Below are 20,891 nucleotides of genomic sequence, written 5' to 3'. Positions count from 1 at the left end.
TCAAGCAGTTTCACACAAGAGAGCTGCCAGCCAGGCTCCTCCTCTCACAGGGCTTCTGTAGCACGTCTTGAGGTAGCCTGTAGGATTCTGAGGCGGGGTACCTCCCTCCCTTTGGACAGCTTCCCACAGCAGACAGTGGATTTCAAGCAAGTTCAGCTGGGGAGGCACCTCAGGAAACTTCTCTGTAATCCAGTGAGTCATGCCCACACCCTCTCCAATGGGGTCTGGAGTTTAGCTCCGGGAGGGGCTCTCTCCCAGTCCCAGGTGTGGTGAGAGCTGCCTATATCAGCCATTCCTCTATTCTTTAGAGTCCTCTTATTAGCCAGTTACCCAGCACCCTTGTTCATAATTCTTTATCCTAAACTTTCTCTGTACAAATTACTGTGTGGTTTTGTCTTCTGATTGGACCCTGACTGACACACAGATTGAGAACACAATTCTGCAGCCAACATCAGCTATCTTTCACGGTAAAGGAAGGATGACTGAGAAGGTGGTGCCAAGAGCCCAGAGGAACCAAGAGCCGTGGAGATGGCCCCCAATGATCCCCGAGTCCTGGTACTCATGCTGCTGCATAGTCCCCTCCCACATTGAGGGCTGACCAATAAAACAGTGCAGGAATGACAGTGTCAAGATAAGTCATAGAGATTTTGTAGCTTCCACCTTACGTGATTTGGCGGAAGTTAGGTGCTATGTCATGAGAATACTGTAGGAGCCCCATGGAGAAGTCCACATGGTGAGGAACTGAGGCTCCTGCCTGAATTCAGTGAATAGTTGAGACCTCTCACCAACAGTCTGGAAGGGAGATGTCTCGGCAGGAGATTATCCAGCCCCAGTCAAACCTTCAGATGACCGCAGCCCTCATGGACATCTTGACTGCACCTCAACTTGCGTGACCCCGAGCCAAACCATCCCACTGAGCTGCTCCCAAATTCCTGACCCAAAGAAACTATGAGATACTAAGTCATTATTATTTTAAAGCCACTAACTTTGGGGGTAGTTTGTTATACAGCATTAAATTATAAACACACATAGTCTCAAAGTATCTCCCGCAAAATGCATATTACTTACAAAGGGAAAACCAGTAACTTTACAATGGAGAAACCTGAAAAATACCACTTGAACCAAGTGATCTGAGTTAATATGAGCAGTAATGAGATATAACAAAAGCTCACGCCTCCCAATGTGATGTACTGAGAATGGCACACTGTCATTTCTTGATGTTCTCACCAAAAACGTATAACCTTCACTTAATCACAAAAAAACCATCAAGAAAAACAAAACTGAGGGAAAGTCTACAAAATAACTGGTCATAAGTCTTCAAAAGTGTCAAGATCATGAAAGATAAAGACTAAGCAATTGTCCCAGAGTAAAGAAGATGAAAGAGACATGACAACTAAATTCAACGAAAGTAAAACCCTGGATTGGATCCTCATCCAGAAAAAGAATATTAGTAGGACAACTGATGAAATTGAATAAGGTCTGTAAATTAGTTAATAGTATAGTATCAATGCTAATTTCCTGATTCTCATGGCTGTATTATGGCTGTATCATATGTTTATGTTAGAGGAAACTGGATGAAGAGTATATGGGAACTCTCTGTACTGATTTTGTAACTTTTTTATAATCTTGAAATTATTTAAAGTTAAAAATAATTAGTATCACTTAAGAATGAAGGTGAGAAATATTTTCAAATATCAAAAACTGAAATAATTCTCTACCAGCAGACTATAATAAAGAAGAAAACTATAAGATGTTCTTCAGGCAGAATGAAAATCCTAATTGGAAGCTCAGAGATATCAGAAGGAATGAAGAGTACGAAAAAAAGTAAATCTCAATGTGGGTACATCCTATCGACTACTGACTACATAGAAAGCAATAATAATATATTGTGGGCTAAAATATACGGAATTCAAATATGAGAATAATATCATGTAAATTGAGACGTGTTTACAGTTAAAAATATTCTAAGATCCTTGCATTGTCTAAGAAGAGGGTGAAATTCTTAAACAACATTAGTCCTTGATCAACGAATGTCACACTTTTTCATGTCTATGTAACCACTAAAAGAAGAGCAGAATGTTCTATAACTTCCAGAATAATGGGGGAAATAGAATAATAATTGAAAAATATACAATCAATCCAAAAGAAGAAGAGAATGAAATAGAAACAGAAATCACCAGGGAAAAAAGAGTAGATATATAATACAATTCCAAATAATACATCCAGAAATCACCAGGGAAAAAAGAGTAGATATATAATACAATTCCAAATAATACATAATTCCAAGGATATCAGTACTCATGTCAAATCTAAAGTTTAAAATTTAATTAATATAATTAATACGGAATTAATATACAATTCCAAATATAGCCGTATTTATATTAAATCTAAGCAGATAGAAGGTCCAAATAAAAACAAAAAGATTCTCAGACTGGATAAAAATATATCCAGTTGGACTACACGCTGTTGACAAAGACACATCAGCAACATCAGGAACAGAGAGGCTGAAAGTAAAAGGCTAGTGAAGGATGGATCGTGCAGACATGAATCAAAAGACGAATGCTGTAACTGCACTAATTACAAAGAAAGTCAAGTTTAAGGCAAAAAGAGCTGCTAGATAAAAGAAAGGACATTTACTTGATGGGGAAACAAGGGAGGTGTTCTCACTGAGGTCAGGATTAAGACAAGGTTACCCACCATGTCTCCATCACTCCAATCATTGCATTGGAATTATTAGCCAATATAATTAGGGGAGAGAACAACAAAAAGATAAAAGGAAAATATAAAATATCCCTATTTGCAGATGATGTCATTGCATACCAGAAAAATACAAAAGATTCCATGGACAAACTGTAACCGCAGGCCCTCCAGGACCAGCTCAACCAACCCCATCTCTTGTCAACACAGTGACTAAGAATTGCCTTTCAGAAAATCTGCAAAGTCACATAGCCAGGGCATGCCCAAAAGAAGAAATTGTGACCTGAAACACCACAGAACCAAAGCTTCTTCTTCCCACGGAACCCAAGGACCAGAACAGGGATGGAGCTCAAAAGTTGGACTCTTATTAGAAGCGAGGGGTCCCTCATTCAGGAAGATCCAGAGTTAGCATTCTTTTCCTACCTCACCAAAAACGTCAAGAACCCTATGATAAAAGTTTAGAATCTCATCATGAAAGTTTAGAACCCTGACATAAACGTTTAAAACCTTACCATAAATGTTTGAAGCCCACCAATCAAAGCCTGCATTTCTGTGTGCCAGCCTATTCTCCTTAACCTCTTAAATTTCACCCCAAATCCTGAACTGGGAAGACAGATCTGAGGACACATGCCCCCTGTTCTTCCTGCAGATCAGTCTCACAGAATAAAAGCCGATCTCTTTTTCCAAAGGCCGATGCCATAATTAATTGGATTTTTTTTAATGCACGTGGCGCAAGAGAACCCCAACTTTGTGCGGTAACAAAACTACTTAAAAAACGAGAGAATTTAGTAAGATAGCAGGATATAAAATTAACCTAAAAATCAGTAGCCTTCATATAGTCATATAATAACCGATTGGAAGAGAAAAATCCCACTTATAGTAGAAACAAAAAAGAAAAAATACCTCATTGTAAAATTTAAAAGAATTGTGTAAAACTTTTTATAAGAAAAACTTTTAAACACTTCTGAAAGATATAAAAGTGGATTTAACAAATGAAAAAGTATACCATGTTCTTCGATAAGATGACTCAACATCCAAAGAAGTCAATTCTCTCCAAGTCGATTCATAATTTACAGAATTTTCTTCTGAAACTAGATATATTAATCTAAAATTCATATGGAAAAAAGTAAACAAGCAAGGATAACCAGGAAAACCCTGAGAAGAGTGATGAAATTGGGGGTACTGGCCTGCCAGATACTAACATGAGCCATGAAGCCTCTATCATTAAAACAGTGTCATTGTGGCATGTGGACAGGCTTACAAACTAATGCAGCACATTAGAAAGTCTGGAAAACCCAGGTAATTATGACAGTCACTGTATGACAAATGATAAATATGAAATCTTGGACTTTTTAATAAATGGTGTTGGAACACCCAGATAGCCATTTGGGGAAATGTAAACTTGAATCCATGCCTTATAACGTACAACAGAATAAATTCCAAAAGGATCAAAGATTTAAATGTAAAAAATGAAACCATTAAAAATATTAGATTGGGGAAAACTTTTCTATTGCCCAAAAGAGAATTGTTTTACATCTATGTTTTGCATATACAGAACTGTTCTACATCTAAGGAGAAACAGAAAAACTAAATGCAAAATCTGGACCTCGACTGAATCCTAGTTTGAACAAACCAGGAGTAAAGTATATTTTGGGGACAATGTGGAAATTTGACTCCCGTGGACTTGGTATTTGATGATAGTAAGGAATTATTAATTTTGCTTTGTGTGATAAATATATTATGGTTAAGCAAGAAATCATTTTTTAAGCAATGCATACTGAAGAAATTTGGGGTGGAATATCATATTTTTAGCAAAAAAAATTGTCGAAGTGATGCTGGTATATTATTATAGGAACTCAAAAAGTCTCTGAATACTTCTAGTTTGGGAAGCTCATTGTCTTTTTGTCCTCATCACAGTTAGGAACTACTTTAAATTATAGTCTGGATTTTGTCAGAGAAAATATCATTCTAAAGAATGCCAAAAATGGCACCTGAGTCAAAGTCTAACCAGTGGACTTGCACATCCAGCCATGCTTTATGCAGTTTAGTACCTAAGCAAAGTGGCCAGCATCATCCCGTCAGCCAGCCCAGACAGCTACCAGGTGTTATTTGCAAAACTGAAGGAGAAAATAATTCCTGCTGAGGACAGGAGGAGGCCCAGGAGCCAGATCTGAAGACAGTAAACCAGTGGGATTTTCGGAGAGGAGTCCTGAAAGGGGTGTGTGCCCAGAGCTTTCTCAGCCTCCTAAACCCTGGGGAATCTGTGGCAGCCCTGAGAAATGAACACAGAGGTCAGGGGGCTCCTCCACTTTCAAGACTCTACAGACGAGAGGCCCAGGCCAGGGATGGAAAGGATAGGCAGGAGGTGCTTTCTGGACCTGCTGGAGAGCAGACCAGGATGCCTGGAGAGGTGGGGCCATTCCAGGAGCAGGAAGGACTGTGAACATAACTCCCCCAACAAGTCCTGGGGAGAAGTGGGGTGCTGGGCATGGATGAGTAAGGGAGTGTGGGGGGCGGAACCAGAGAAACTATTTCGTCACCGTGATCCTGTCTTATTCCCAGGCTGCTATGACTTGGCAGAACTTGGTCATGCAAGAAGAAATCCTTTCTCAGGGTTGAAAGTCAGTCCAAGGAAGGAGAAAAGATGCAGACTCACCTCTTCCAGGGCAAAGGTCACCACTCTGCTTGACAGGAAGCATCACAGATGGTCAGCCAGCTAATCCCCTGCAGCCTTGGGCCTTTCTTAGAAAGACTGACCCATCAAAGTCCTAGAGGTAGTTTTAAGCTCCTAGAAGTTTCCTTTGACAATGTATTGATATTTGCTGTCACCTCCCAGCCTGAGGTTTAGATATTTAATTTGAAGAGGCTTTATTTTCTTTTTCAAAAACTCCTAAGCTGTCTTGTGACACATGGCCTAGATGGTGACACTGGGCCTCAGTCCCATATCTGCTCAGCAAGAAAGCATTACCAGGGACCCAGATGGGCCACTTCTCAAGCCCCAACTCTCCAGCATCGTGGATTTGTCCCCATTTAGGCTTATAAAACACATAACCGTTTATTAAATACTCAAAGAGAAAAAAAAAACCACTACACTTCCCAGCTTCCACCCAACTACTGAGAATCTGAGAACAGTAGGGGTGTGGCCTTGAGATCCAAGCATCAGAGGAAGAGATATGCTTCCCCTGGAGAACTGAGCTGTAATGGGTTCCAGACCACTACCTGCCCATTGTGCAAGCCTTTCTTTTGAAGACTCAGGGTTATGTTAAGTGCTTGGGATGTTTTGTTGTCATTTGCTTTTCAAGAACTCAGATCGGATTTTCTTCATTGAGTAAACTCCAGCAGGAGAGAAGGTACACATTTTTAAGATGATCTCTGTCATACTCTGGTCAACTTACTTGTGGAAGGAAAGGGAGAAAGGAAGACACTGTATATTTTGGCATGTGACAATTTCTGTAGTAACAATGAACTCATTGACAAACCTGTAAAGAACTTGATGTCTGCTTGTAAAAGTCTGTATTGAGAGGAGTGATGTCAGCATCATGGTGGAAGGAGCTGTGCCCTTAGTCTCCCCCACTAAGATATAATCAAAAGGAAAAGGACACTCATTAACCAACAGAGGACACCCACATGGCACAAAGACGTCTGAGAGATCCACGCAGCCATATGTCTGAAGGTGGGGGTACCAGATCCCCCAGGAAGCAGTGGAAGGAGGTAAGCAGATATCTTTCCACTCACCAACAGAGTGATCTAGGGCACAGGACCTCATGCAGCGGCAGCCAGCATGTGACTCTGAGAGGAGATGGGGGAAAGGGCAGCCTTTTACAGGAATGCTTTTGCTCTCAGAGTTGCTTCCCAGGGTGTGGGAACACTCCACACCAAGGCAGCTCCACCACTGCAGGGGTGCCCCCACCAAGCAAAATAGCACAGGTGGGTCATCAGTGAGTGCACAGCAGGAGCATGAATGGGAAAGAAAGTGCCCTCTCCCCCTATCCCATCTGGCACACCAGCTTGGCCAGGGCGGGAGATCACCACCAGAGCACCTGCACCAGCATGTGTTAAGCAGCAGCAACCAGCAGGCAGCACAGAAGGGGCCCTGTCAGCACAGCTTCCAATGGATAAGCACAACTGACAGTGGACATGGTGGGCTCAGAAAACACAGCTCCTGCCCTCCCCCAGTTGAGGCAGGTGGAATCCGTGACCAGATACAACCACTATGTGCTGGAAAAGTCCCACCCCAAACAGCACGAAGAAATACATTAATACTCTAGACCAGAAGGAAAATGATGTGTCCAAAAACCAATCCTGAAGCCACAGAAATTTACAATCTAAATGACAGAGAAATCTAAATAGTTATCATAAAGAAACTCAATGAGTTATGAGAAAACTCAGAAAGACAGTTTAATGAATTCAGGAATAAAATAATGAGCAAAAGGACTTCTTCACAAAAGAGGTTGAAACTCTAAAAAAAATGCTGGAGAAGAAGAACACAATGAATGAGATAAAAAAAACTAGAGTCCTTAAAAAACAGAGCTAACATGGAGGACAGAATTAGTAACTTAGAGGACAGAAATACAGAAATGCTTCAGGTGGACGAGGAGAGAGAACTAAGAAATGAAATGAAGAAATTCTCTGAGAAATATCCAACTCAATTACGAAATGCAATGTAAGGATTGTAAGTATTCCAGGGGGAGAAGCAAGGGAGAAAGGGGCAGAGAGTTTGTTCAAAGAAATAATATCTGAGAACTTCCCAAACCTGGAGAAGGAATTGGACTTACATGTAAATGAAGCCAATAGAACTCCATATTACATCAATGCCAAAAGACCTTCTCCAAGGCATACATTTGTAAAACTGGCAAAAGTCAATGACAAAAAAAAAATATCAAGGGCAGCAAGGCAGAAGAAAACAACCTACAAAGGAATCCCTAACTGGCTTTCACGTGATTTCTCAGTAGAAACCTTACAAGCTAGGAAAGAGTGGAATGATATATTCCAATACTGAAAGGCAAAACCTTTTAGCCAAGAATAGTTTATCCAGTGAAACCATCCTTCAGATACAATAGAGAAATAAAAACTTTCCCAGATAAACAAAAGCTAAGAGAGTTCATCACCACAAGACAACCCCCCCACAAGAAATGAACAAGAAGGGCCTCATACCTAAAAAAAAAAAAAAGGTTTACAAAGCCTTGAGCAAGGAGATAAACAGACAGACAAAATCAGAAAATTGCAGCTCTCTATCAGAACAGGGTAGCAAATATTTAATTACAACATTAAAGACAAAGGGAAGGAAAGCATCCAAAATAACTATAATCACTTCATTTTAATCACAAACTCACAACACAAAACAGAATAAGTTGTGACAACAATAACTTAGACGGGGAAGAGGAAAGGGATGGAATCTGCTTAGGCTAAGGAGATAAGAGGCTATCAGAAAATGGACTATCTCATCTATAAGATCTTTTATACAAATCTCATAGTAACCCCTAAACAAAAAAATAAAAACATACACACAAATGATAAATAATGAGAAACCATCATAGAAAATCACCAAACTGAAATGGCAGTCAGCAATACATGGGACAAGAAACAAAGGAAATAGAGAACAACCAGAAAACAAGAGATAAAATGGCAGCATTAAGCCCTCAAGTATCAATAATCACTCTAAATGTAAATAGATTAAATTCTCCAATCAAAATACACCAAGTGACTGGATGGATTAAGAAACAAAACCTGGGCCAGCCCCATGGCCAAGTCATTAAGTTCATGTGCTCTGCTTCAGCAGCCCAGGATTTCCCCATTTTGGATCCTGGGTGTGGAGGACCTAGTACCATTCATCAGGCCATGCTGGGCCAGCACCCCACATAGCAGAGCCAGAAGGACCTACAACTAGAATATACAACTATGTATTAGGGGGCTTTGGGGAGAAGAAGAAGAAAAGAAAAAAATAAGATTGGTAACAGAGGTTAGCTCAGGTGCCAAGCTTTAAAAAGCAAAGAAGCTTTGTCATGCAAAATCTGCATTCTGATGTTAAAAAAAACAAAAAGAAAAGAAACACAACCCAACAACATGCTGCCTCCAGGAAACACATCTCAGCTCTAAAGACAAACACAGGCTCAGAGTGAAGGGATGGAAGATGATACTCCAAGCTAATGGCATTGCCATACTTATATGAGACAAAGCAGACTTCAAGATAAAAAAGACAATGAGAGACAAAAAGGGGCAGTATATAATGATAAAAGGGACATTCCACCAAGAGGACATAACACTTATGAATATATATGCACCTAATTCAGGAGCACCAAAATACATAAAGGAACTATTAACAGACCTAAAGGGAGAAATTAATAGCAACACAATAAGAGTAGGGGACCTCAACACCCCATGTGCATCAATGGATAGACAATCCAGACAGAAAGTCAACAAGGAAATAGTGGAATTAAATGAAAAATTAGATGGACTTATTTATACATAGAACATTCCATCCAAAAACAGCAGAATACACATTCTTCTCAAGTACACATGGAACATTCTCAAGGATAGACCATATATTGGCAAACAAGGCAAGTCTCAGTAAATTTAAGATTGAAATCATATCAAGCATCTTTTCCAACCATAATGCTATGAAACTAGAAGTCAACTACAAGAAAAAAGCTAGGAAAGTCACAAATATGTTGAGACTAAACAACATGCTACTGAACAACCAATGGACCAATGAAGAAATTAAAGGAGAAATCAAAAAATACCTGGAGACAAATGAAAATGAAAATGAAAATACACCATACTAACTCATATGGGATGCAGCAAAAGCAGTCCTAAGAGGGAAATGCATAGCAATACAGGCCTACTTCAACAAATAGGAAAAATATCAAATAAGTAATCTTAAACTACACCTAACAGAACTAGAAAAATAAGAACAAAGACAAAAGTCAGCAGAAGGAGGGAAATAATAAAAATTAGAGCAGAAATAAATGAAATAGAAACCAAAAAACAATCGAAAGGATCAGTGAAATTAAGAGCTGATTCTTTGAGAAGATAGATAAAATTGACAAACAAACCCTTAGCCAGACTTACTAAGAAAAAAAGAGAGAAGGCTCAAATAAAATTAAAAATGAAAGAGGAGAAATTACAATGGATACCACAGAAATACAAAGGATTATAAGAGAATACGATGAAAAACTATATGCCCACAAATTGGACAACCTAGAAGAAATGGATAAATTCTTAGACTCTTACAACCTCCCAAAACTGAATCAAGAGGAAATACAGAATCTGAATAGACCAATCACAAGTAAAGAGATTGAAGCAGTAATCAAAAACCTTCCAAAAAATAAAAGTCCAGGGCCAGATGGCTTCTCTGGAGAATTCTACCAAACATTCAAAGAAGATTTAATACCTGTCCTTCTCAAACTATCCCGAAACACTGACGAAGACAGAACACTTCCTACCTCATTCTATGAGGCCAACATAACCCTGGTCCCAAAGCCAAACAAGGACAACATGAAGAAGGAAAATTACAGGCCAATATCACTGATGAACATAGATGCAAAAATTCTCAACAAACTATTGACAAACCGAATACAGCAATGCATTCAAAGGATCATACACCATGATCAAAAGGGATTTATATCAGGGATGCAGGGATGGTTCAATAGCACAAATCAATCAATGTGATACACCACATTCACAAAATGAGGAATAAAAACCACATGATCATCTCATTAGACACAGTGAAAGTATCTGACAAGATCCAACAGCCATTTATGATAAAGACTCTGAATAAAATGGGTATAAAAGGAAAGCACCTCAACATAATAAAGCCCACATATGACAAACCCACAGCCAACATCATACTCAATGGGGAAAAACTGAAAGCCATCCCTCTGAGAACAGGAACAAGACAAGGGTGCCCACTCTTGCCACTCCTATTCAACAAAGTACGGACGTTTTGGCCAGACCAATTAGGCAAGAAAAAGAAATAAAAGATATCTAAATTGGTAAGGAAGAAGCAAAATTCTCACTGTTTACAGACAACCTGATTCTATACACAGAAAACTGTAAAGAATCCATCAGAAAACTCTTAGAAATAATCAACACCGACAGCAAAGTTGCAGGGTACAAAATCAATATACAAGAAGAGCCAAGATGGCGCCGTGAGTAGTCCTCTTTGTCTCTCGCCCTTCGAGTCTACAATTATTTGGACACTTATCACTTGACAAAGGATATCCAGACAGCATCTCAGGACGTCTGAGACACCCACGCGACTATACATCGGAAGGCGGATGGACTTTCCTCCGGGAGGATGTGGAAATAGGTGAAAACTCTCCGACCCCGACGGGCAGCCTAGTACCCGCAAGCGGCTTTCTTCCAACAGACACCCCCAGAGGATCCACACACATCTAGGGCAGGAGCGAGAACACAACAGAGGAGCGACGGTGGAAACAGGTGACCAGAACCCTACCTAAACCCCCTGCAATTACTCCTAAATGCAGAGGGAAACTTTGGAGTTGCACACCTGAGCCCGCGGGGAGAGTCTCTCCCCGCCATTGGCGGGGAGACCCAGCCTGGTGCTCGGCGCGCCCGGAGAGTCCCAGAGAGAGACACGGAGGGCACGGAGGTCTCCCAGCTGCCGTTGCCCGCCCCGTGGGACTAGGGATTGCCTGAGATCTCGGAGAGGACCGGGGCTGGGGGAACTTTCAAAGGCCGGTTTTGCAACCCAGAGGGGAAGCGCCGGACCTCCGCCGGGGCAGCAGACAAAACTCTCTGTCTGCCGTTAGCAGAGGGGCCACGCTGAGCATTCACGGCTCCGGGAGAGGCCCGGAGAGAATCCCAGAGGGCGGGGCGACCCCCAGCTGCCGTTGCCCGCCCCGAGGGGCTAGGGATTGCCAGAGATCTCGGAGAGGACCGGGGCGGGGGGAACTTTCAAAGGCCGGTTCTGCGACCCGGAGGGGAAGCGCCGGAGCTCCGCCAGGCAGCAGACAAAACTCTCTGTCTGCCGTTAGCAGAGGGGCCACGCTGAACATTCACGGCTCCAGGAGGGGCCCGGAGAGAATCCCAGAGGGCGGGGCGACCCCCAGCTGCCGTTGCCCGCCCCGTGGGGCTAGGGATTGCCAGAGATCTCGGAGAGGACCGGGGCGGGGGGAACTTTCAAAGGCCGGTTCTGCGACCCGGAGGGGAAGCGCCGGAGCTCCGCCCGGGCAACAGACAAAACTCTCTGTCTGCCGTTAGCAGAGGGGCCACGCTGAGCATTCACGGCTCCGGGAGAGGGCCGGAGAGAATCCCAGAGGGCGGGGCGACCCCCAGCTGCCGTTGCCCACCCCGTGAGGCTAGGGATTGCCGGAGATCTCAGAGAGGACTGGGGCTGGAGAGAGTTCCAGAGACCCAGCTTAGTAGCCTAGGGGGAAACCCTACAGGCTCACAGCAGCCTTAGGGAAAGCCTCTGCACAGCACCAGTAGAAGGCACCCAGCCGCCAGCCACAAGGCTGGAAGACCCCAGGGCAAAAGCAGCATAGCTAGGTGTACTAACCACAGACTGTAGAAGATGCCAATAGCTCTCCTGCGACCCATAGAGGACAAGTGAGATTTGGTGGGTGCCGACAGCAACGGAGCGACAAATATAAGTGATCCCACCCCTGGCCGCTGGAAAAGCCCATAACACCGTTGCAGACCCCAAGGAGAGAGCACATCTAGGTGGGCTCCAACAGTAGGCACCTGCAGCCTGAAGCCCCCCTGTGACGGCCCCCACGGCAGAGGAGGGAATCCAAAGGGCAACTGTGGCTACGAAGAGGGGCCCAGGCCCAGTTAGCAACTACGGACAGGGTTCCTGGTTGGTGAAATATAAACAGCTGCTCCTCCCACCGCAGCAGCTGAAACAAGTGAAAGGAGCAACTAAACTCTATCTCCATGCGGAGGCACAAATCAACAACATCAAGCAATATGAAAAAATACATTAAATCTCCAGAACAGAAAGAAAGCAACAAATACACAGAAAACAATCCCAAAGAAAATGAGATATATAACCTAAATGACGATGACTTCAAAACAGCCATCATTAAGATTCTCAATGAGTTAAGAGAGAATTCTGACCGACAACTCAACGAGTTCAGGAGCTATGTCACAAAAGAGTTTGATACGATAAAGAAGAACCAAACAGAAATATTGGAAATGAAGAACACAATAGAGGAGATTAAGAAAAATCTAGATGCTCTGAACAGTAGGGCCAATAATACGGAGGAAAGAATTAGCAATTTGGAAGATGGCAATATAGAATTGTTGCAGGCAGAGGAGGAGAGAGAAGCAAGACTTAAAAGAAATGAAGAAACTCTCCGAGAATTATCAGACACAATGAGGAGATGCAACGTAAGGATTATAGGTATACCAGAGGGAGAAGAGAAGGAGAAAGGGGCAGAAAACCTATTCAAAGAAATAATGGTTGAGAACTTCCCAAATCTGGTGAGGGAGATGGATCTTCAGGTGACAGAAGCCAATAGATCTCCAAACTTTATCAATGCAAGAAGACCAACTCCACAGCATATAGTAGTGAAGCTAGTAAAAGTCAACGACAAGGAGAAAATATTAAGGACAGCCAGGCAAAAGAAACTAACCTACAAAGGAACCCCCATCAGGCTATCAGCAGATTTCTCAGCAGAAACTTTACAGGCTAGAAGAGAGTGGAATGATATATTCAAAAATCTGAAGGACAAAAATCTACAGCCGAGAATTCTCTACCCAGCGAAAATATCCTTCAAATACGATGGAGAAATAAAAACTTTCCCAGATAAACAAAAATTAAGGGAGTTCATTGCCACAAAACCTCCTCTTCAGGAAATCCTCAGGAAAACCCTCATTCCTGAAAAATCCAAAAAAGGAAAGGGGCTACAAAACCAAGAGCAGAGGAGATAAGTAGAAGGACAACAACAGAGAGTAGCAGCTCTACATCAGAACAGATTAAACCATGGGATGAGAAACAAAGGAAACTGAAGAAAACCGGAAAACAAGACACAAAATGGGAGTGGTAGGCCCCCACGTCTCAATAATCACTCTAAATGTAAATGGATTGAACTCCCCAATCAAAAGACACAGAGTGGCAGGATGGATCAAAGAACAAGATCCAACAATATGCTGCCTCCAGGAAACACACCTCAGCCCCAAAGACAAACACAGACTCAGAGTGAAGGGATGGAGAACAATACTCCAAGCTAATAATGAACAAAAGAAAGCAGGTGTTGCTATACTAATATCAGACAAGGTAGATTTCAAAGCAAAACAGATAAAGAAAGATAAAGAGGGACAGTATATAATGATAAAAGGGACTCTCCACCAAGAAGACATAACACTTATAAATATATACGCACCCAACACAGGAGCACCAAAATTTGTAAAGCAACTCTTAATAGAACTAAAAGAAGACATCAACAACAATACAATAATAGTAGGGGACCTCAACACACCATTAACACCAATGGACAGAACATCCAGACAGAAAATCAACAAGGAAATAATAGAATTAAATGAAAAATTAGACCAGATGGACTTAATAGATATATATAGAACACTTCATCCAAAAACAGCAGGTTACACATTCTTCTCAAGTGCACATGGAACATTCTCAAGGATTGACCATATTTTGGGAACCAAAGCAAACATCAATAAATACAAGAGAGTTGAAATAACATCAAGCATCTTTTCTGATCATAACGCTATTAAACTAGAAATCAACTACAAGAAAAAAGCAGAGAAAGGTGCAAAAATGTGGAGACTAAACAACACGCTTCTCAACAAACAATGGATCATTGAAGAAATTAAAGAAGAAATCAAATATTATCTGGAGACAAATGAAAATGAGAACACGACATACCAAATCATTTGGGATGCAGCAAAAGCAGTCCTAAGAGGGAAATTCATCGCAATACAGGCTCACCTCACTAAACAAGAAAAAGCTCACGTAAGCAACCTCAAACGACACCTAACGGAACTAGAAAAAGAAGAACAAACAAAGCCCAGAGTCAGTAGAAGGAGGGAAATAATAAAAATAAGAGCAGAAATAAACGATATTGAAACAAAAAAGACAATAGAAAGGATCAATGAAACAAAGAGTTGGTTCTTCGAAAGAATTAACAAAATTGACAAACCCCTAGCCAGACTCACCAAGAAAAGAAGAGAGAAAGCGCAAATTAATAAAATCAGGAATGACAGAGGAGAAATCACAACAGATACCAATGAAATACAAGAGATCATAAGAGAATACTATGAAAAACTATATGCCAACAAATTGAACAACTTGGAAGAAATGGACAAATTCCTAGACTCCTACAATCTCCCCAAACTGAATCAGGAAGAAATGGAGAATCTGAATAGACCAATCACAAGTAAGGAAATAGAAACGGTAATCAAAAACCTCCCCAAAAACAAGAGTCCAGGACCAGACGGCTTCTCTGGAGAATTCCACCAAACATTCAAAGAAGACTTAATACCTATTCTCCTCAAACTGTTCCAGAAAATTGAGAAAGATGGAGAACTCCCTAACACATTCTATGAAGCCAACATCACTCTGATCCCCAAACCTGACAAGGACAACACAAAGAAGGAGAACTACAGGCCGATATCACTGATGAACATAGATGCAAAAATCCTCAACAAAATTTTGGCAAACCGATTACAGCAATCCATCAAAAAGATTATACACCATGATCAAGTGGGATTTATACCAGGGACACAGGGATGGTTCAACATCCACAAGTCAATCAACGTGATACACTACATCAACAAAATGAAAAACAAAAACCACATGATCATCTCAATAGACGCAGAGAAAGCATTCGACAAGATCCAACACCCATTTATGATAAAAACCCTCAGTAAAATGGGTATAGAAGGAAAGTACCTCAACATAATAAAGGCCATATATGATAGACCCACAGCCAACATCATACTCAATGGACAAAAGCTGAAAGCCATCCCTCTGAGGACAGGAACAAGACAAGGGTGCCCACTTTCACCACTCCTATTCAACATAGTACTGGAGGTGCTGGCCAGAGCAATTCGGCAGGAAAAAAAAATAAAAGGAATCCAAATAGGTAATGAAGAAGTAAAACTCGCGTTGTTTGCAGACGACATGATCTTATACATAGAAAACCCCAAAGAATCCACAGAAAAACTATTAGAAATAATCAACAACTACAGCAAAGTAGCAGGGTATAAAATTAACGTGCATAAATCAGTAGCATTTCTATACACTAACAATAAACTAACAGAAAAAGAACTCAAGAACTCTATCCCATTCACAATCGCAACGAAAAGAATAAAATACCTTGGGATAAACTTAACCAAGGAAGTGAAGGATCTATACAATGAAAACTACAAGACTTTCTTGAAAGAAATAGGCGATGACATAAAGAGATGGAAAAACATTCCTTGCACATGGATTGGAAGAATAAACATAGTTAAAATGTCCATACTACCTAAAGCAATATACAGATTCAATGCTATCCCAATCAGAATCCCAAGAACATTCTTCACAGAAATTGAACAAACAATCCTAAAATTCATATGGGGGAACAAAAGACCACGAATTGCTAAAGCAATCCTGAGCAAGAAAAACAAAGCCGGCGGAATCACAATCCCCGATTTCAAAACATACTACAAAGCTACAGTGATCAAAACAGCATGGTACTGGTACAAAAACAGGTCCACAGATCAATGGAACAGAATTGAAAGCCCAGAGATAAAACCACACATCTATGGACAGCTAATCTTCGACAAAGGAGCAGAGGGCCTACAATGGAGAAAAGAAAGTCTCTTCAACAAATGGTGCTGGGAAAACTGGACAGCCACATGCAAAAGATTGAAAATCGACCATTCTTTTTCACCACACACCAAAATAAACTCAAAATGGATCAAAGACCTAAAGATTAGGCCTGAGACATTAAGTCTTTTGGAAGAGAATATAGGCAGTACACTCTTTGACATCAGTTTCAAAAGAATCTTTTCGGACACTGTAACTCCTCAGTTGAGGGAAACAATAGAAAGAATAAACAAATGGGACTTCATCAGACTAAAGAGCTTCTTCAAGGCAAGGGAAAACAGAATTGAAACAAAAAAACAGCTCACTAATTGGGAAAAAATATTTACAAGCCACTTATCCGACAAAGGGTTAATCTCCATAATATACAAAGAACTCACACTGCTTAACAACAAAAAAACAAACAACCCGATCAAAAAATGGGCAGAGGACATGAACAGACATTTCTCAAAAGAAGATATGAATATGGCCAATAGACACATGAAAAGATGTTCATCATCGCTAATCATCAGGGAAATGCAAATCAAAACTACACTAAGATATCACCTTACCCCCGTTAGATTGGCAAAAACATCCAAAACCAAGAACGACAAATGTTGGAGAGGTTGTGGAGAAAGAGGAACCCTCATACACTGTTGGTGGGAATGCAAACTGGTACAGCCACTATGGAAAACAGTATGGAGATTTCTCAAAAAGTTAAAAATAGAAATACCCTATGACCCAGCCATCCCATTACTGGGTATCTATCCTAAGAACCTGATATCAGATATCTCAAGAGTCCGTTGCACCCCTATGTTCATCGCAGCATTATTTACAATAGCCAAGACGTGGAACCAGCCTACATGCCCAGAAACTGATGATTGGATAAAGAAGATGTGGTATATATACACAATGGAATACTACTCAGCCATAAAAAAAGACGAAATTGGCCCATTCACAACAATGTGGATGGACCTCGAGGGCATTATGTTAAGCGAAATAAGTCAGTCAGAGAAAGACGAACTCTATATGACTCCACTCATAGGTGGAAATTAGTATATTGAGAAGGAGATCTGATCGGTGGTTACCAGGGAAAAGGGGGGGGGTGGGGGGAGGGTACGGAGGGCGAAGTGGTGTACCCACAACATGACTAACAAAAATGTACAACTGAAATTTCACAAGCTTGTAATCCATCATAACATTAATAAAAAAAAAAAAAAAGTTAAAAAAAAATCAATATACAAAAATCAGTTGCATTTCTATACTCTAACAACAAATTAACAGAAAGAGAACTCAAGAACACAATCCCATTTACAATCACAACAAAAAAGAATAAAATATCTAGGAATAAATTTAACCAAGGAGGTGAAAGACCTACACAATCAAAACTATAAGACATTACTGAAAGAAATCGACAATGACATAAAGAGATGGAAAGACATTCCATGCACATGGATTGTAAGAATAAACAGTTAAAATGTCCATATTACCTAAAGCAATCTACAGATTCAATGCAATCCTAATCAGAATCCCAATGACATTCTTCACAGAAATAGAACAAAGAATCCTAAAATTCACATGGAACAACAAAAGACCCTGAACAGCTAAAGCAATCCTGAGAAAAAAGAACAAAGCTGGAAACATGACAATCTCTGACTCCAAAATGTACTACAAAGCCATACTGATCAAAACGGCATGGTACTGGTACATAAACAGACACAAAGATCAATGGAACAGAACTGAAAGCCCAGAAATAAAACCACACATCTATGGACATCTAATCTTCAACAAAGGAGCCAAGGATACACAATGGAGAAAGGAAAGTCTCTTCAATAAATGGTGTTGGGAAAACTGGACAGCCACATGCAAAAGAATGAGAGTAGACCATTATCTTACGTCATGCACAAAAATTAACTCAAAATGGATTAAAAACTTGAAGGTAAGATGTGAAACCATAAAACTCCTAGAAGAAAATATAGGCAGTACACTCTTTGTCATTGTTCTTAGAAGCATCTTTTCAAATACCCTGTCTACTCAGGCAAGGGAAACAAAAGAAAAAATAAACAAATGGGACTACATCAGACTAAAGAACTTCTGCAAGGCAAAGGAAACCAGGAACAAAATGAAAAGACAAGCCACCAACTGGGAGAAAATATTTGCAAAGGGGTTAATCTCCAAAATATATAAAGAACTCATACAACTAGTCTTCAAAAAAACCCAAACAACCTGATCAAAAAATGGGCAGAGGATTTGAACAGACATTTTTCCAAAGAAGATATGCAGATGGCCAAGAGGCACATGAAAAGATGTTCAACATCACTAACCATTAGGGAAATGCAAAACGCAAATCAAAACTACACTTAGATATCGCCTTATGTCTGTCAGAATGGCTATAATCACCAAGACGAAAAATAAAAAGTGTTGGAGAGGATGTGGAGAAAAGGGAACCCTCATATACTGCTGGTGAGAGTGCAAACTGGTGCAGCCACTATGGAAGACAGAATGGAGATTCCTCAAAAAATTAAAAATAGATATACAATATAATCCAGTTATCCCACTACTGGGTATTTATCCAAAGAACTTGAAATCAACAATCCAAAGAAACTTATGCACCACTGTGTTCATTGCAGCTCTATTCACAATAGCCAAGACGTGGAAGCAACCAAAGTGCCCATCGACTGATGACTGGATAAAGAAGATACGGTATATATATACAATGGAATACTACTCAGCCATAAAAAAGACAAAATCATCCCATTTGCAGCAACATGGATGGATCTTGAGGGTATTATGTTAAGCAAAATAAGCCAAACAGAGAAAGACAAACACTGCATGACTTCACTCATATGTAGAAGATAAACCAACACATGGACAGAGAGAACAGATTAGTGGTTACCAGTGAGGAAGGGGGTCAGCGGGTGGGCAAAAGGGGTAAAGGGGCACATATGTATGATGACTGATAAATAATAATGTACACGTGAAATGTCACAATGTTATAAACTATTATAACTTCAATAAAATATATTTTTAATTGGCTTTAGGTTCAAAAAAAAAAATGCCCTGGTGCAATCCTCACCTATTTTCAATTTTCCTTCACTCCCTTTCCCAGACTTAGGTTGTGGTCAGATGCCTGCTCTGGCCCCCTTCAGGCCAGCTCCATGCCCACCTCCGCCTCTGGGCAGCTGGCACCTCGCCCTCATCCAGGTCCTCGGGCCCTGCCCAGCCCCAGATGCTGGAACTGCACACAGACCTGAGCGCCCCCAGCCCTGAGCTTCCCACCAGTGCAAACAAACAGAAAGAACCTGCCCCAGGGAGGCACCCATGAATGGAGGAGCAACACCTCCTGTTTCCCTAAAACCAGACGGGTGGGGGAAGAGGGGCAGCAGCCTGCTGGCTCCTCCCTCCAGCCTGAGAACCTTCTGCCCCGAACAAGACTGAACGGGTGTCTCTCTGACTCTGATTCCCTGAGCGACTTCCTGCTGAGGGAGTCACTTCCTGCCCAATTAGCTAAAAACAACTTCAGAAAGCTTCTGGAAAGTGACCTAACTGGTCTGGCCAGATTCTCCTCCTTTCCAGGAAGCACGTGTTCCCATTCATTCATTCGTTAAACACGCATCCTGCATCTGCTCTATGCTGAGCACTGGAGAGATGGGAGAAAGGAGAACCAGCTCCCGCCCTCCAGGAGAAGAGGCAGACACACACTGTTAACTTTGACAGGTGTACTGGGTGTGGCCATCGGGGGCACACAGAGGAGCCACGGAACACAGACAGGACCACTGGTCATCAGGGGAGGGGACGCTGGTGAGGACCAGGAGAGCATCACACAAGGTCAAGCAAGGAGCAAAGGCCGGAGCAGGCAGATTTGAGGCTGGAACACAGGAAGCTGTGGGTAGGTAGGGGCGGGTGGGTGTCAGTCCTTGAAGGAATTTTCCAGAACTTTAAGCTATATCCTGGCAGTGACAGGGGTAGGATTTTAAACAGAAGAGGGCAATGTTTATATGTGGGACCACTATCAGGTAAAGGATGGACCCGGGGTACGGGGGATGGGAGCCAGAGCCGGGATGGGGTGGGGCTGGACTCGGAGGCAGTCTGGCTTAAAGGTGAGTAAACTCGCTTCAATCTGCAAACCTAGGTGTGAACACTGCTTCCAAAACGAATTCCTCAGGTAACAGGTCTCACCTCCCAGGAGGCTAGACAACTAATAAGAACGGACATTTACTAAGCTCTACTCCGTGCCAGGCACTGTCGTAAGAGCTGCTGGTCTGTTAACTTATTTAATCTCATAATAACCCTCAGGTAGGTAATATTCTCATCCCCATTTTACAGATGAGGAAACAGGGACCCAGAGAGGTTGAGTCCCCTGCCCAAAGGCCCAGAGCCAGGAAGAAGTGGAGTGTTGAGCACAGAGACGGGCACGCAA

This window comes from Equus asinus, chromosome 18, assembly GCF_041296235.1.
Source record: "Equus asinus isolate D_3611 breed Donkey chromosome 18, EquAss-T2T_v2, whole genome shotgun sequence".
NCBI classification, from domain to species: Eukaryota; Metazoa; Chordata; class Mammalia; order Perissodactyla; family Equidae; genus Equus; species Equus asinus.
The sequence above is the reverse complement of the archived record's forward strand: the minus strand, read 5'-3'. Positions refer to the sequence as shown.